This window comes from Vombatus ursinus, unplaced genomic scaffold (genome assembly GCF_900497805.2).
Source record: "Vombatus ursinus unplaced genomic scaffold, bare-nosed wombat genome assembly UNPS02003292.1, whole genome shotgun sequence".
Lineage (NCBI taxonomy): Eukaryota > Metazoa > Chordata > Mammalia > Diprotodontia > Vombatidae > Vombatus > Vombatus ursinus.
In genome coordinates, this window is record NW_020943070.1 from 6,378,416 (window position 1) to 6,380,048 (window position 1,633).

General features: G+C 45.3%; 1 protein-coding gene across 3 annotated transcripts in view; it reads right to left on the minus strand.

Annotated features, from left to right (window-relative positions):
• Positions 1-253, minus strand: part of MCM5 (minichromosome maintenance complex component 5) — a 17,210-nt gene extending 16,957 nt beyond the window's left edge. Inside the window, exon 1 of one of the 3 annotated variants that reach the window (XM_027874020.1) lies at positions 132-227. The gene's annotated coding sequence lies outside the window, so the exon portion shown is untranslated. Of the gene's footprint in view, positions 1-131 lie in introns of all 3 variants that reach the window. The other 2 variants (XM_027874035.1, XM_027874029.1) reach the window with 2 other exon arrangements.
• Positions 254-1,633: the final 1,380 nt, after the last annotated feature.

Here is a 1,633-nt window from a genome sequence, read left to right on the forward strand (position 1 = left end):
CCCCCCGCCCCAGGGGCCTCCCGCCGCCCCCGGGGTCCCCCTGCCCCCGAAATACGTTGGCCCTCCCTAACCCCCCACCGGGGACCTCCCCGAATCCCCAGCCCCCTCAGCCCCCAGCCCGGCCCCCCTACCTGGCGTCCCCTCACCTCCCGCCGGCCAAATCCACGTTACCTGCACCGAGAAGCCCGAGGCGGATGGAGGAGCTTCGCGGGAAAATACAGACACTGAACGTTCTGCCGCCGGAGCGAGGAGCCACCCCATTGGCTCTCGTGGTGCAGCGAGCCCCACCATTGGCCAATAGGTGTATCCGGGCGTTCGCGCCCCGCCTTCCCCTCGCTCGCGCAGGCGCAGTCTGGGCTGGGGAAAGCGCATTGGCCCGCGCAGGCATGACGTCACGACCGCGCCCCGCTCCGCCAGCCCCATTTTGTGGGCCCGGGAAAATTTGGCGCGAAACTGCGGCGGCTGAGGAAGAGGCCCGGGCGACTGGAAGGTAACAGAAATGGCGGAGGGGGCGGGGCGCCGCGTTGGGAAGGGCTTCTGCGGAAGGGGGCGTGGTCTGGCGTCCGGGGGCGGGTCAGGGGGCGGGGCCTGGGCGGGAAACAGAGAGAGCCTGGCGGGAAAGGGCAGCCCCTGCGCCCCCTCCCGCCCCCTCCCACGGCCAGGGAAGGGCATCTTGTTAACCCAGAGTCGCGAGACCCCGCCTTTGGAGGGTCCTAATCATGATTAACACCAATCAATAATGATAACAATACTAGCTAATTTATCCAGCGCTTTGAGGTTCTGTCCGTGTAATCTTTGTAATATTGCATATTACATCACATCTACCAATATTATATGTTATAGCATTCAATAACTAACTCTGTCCGCCTATTACCTTTATATTATTACACATTGCATCATGTCTATCAGTATTATATGTTAGAGTTTAATAACTCCATATACAATCTTTGCAATGCTAGTATCTATTCTATCATATCTATCAATATAGCATTTCATAACTCTGTATTATCTTTCATTATTACATGTTACATCATATCTATCAGTATTCTATGTTAGTTTAATAACTCCATATACTATCTTTGCAATGATAGTATCTATTACATCATATCAATTAATCAATCAATCAATCAATACATCAATATTATAGCATTTCATAACTCTGTATTATCTTTATATTATTATACATTATATCATATCTAGCAGTATTATATGTTATAATTGAATAACTCCATATATTATCTTTGCAATGATAGTCTCTATTCTATCATATCTATCAATATAGCATTTCATAACTCTGTATTATCTTTATATTATTACACATTACATCATATCTATTAGTATTCTATATTAGAGTTTAATAACTTCATATACTGTCTTTGCAATGATAGTATCCATTATATCATATCAATCAATACATCAATATTTTAGCATTCCATCACTGTGTATTGTCTTTATATTATTACACATTATATCATATCTAGCAGTATTCTGTATTAGAGTTTAATAACTCCATATATTGTCTTTGCAATGATAGTATCTATCATATCTATCATATTATCTATCAATATTATATCATTTCTATCAATCTATCAATATGATAATGTTTCATAACTCTGTGTACTGTCTCATTGGG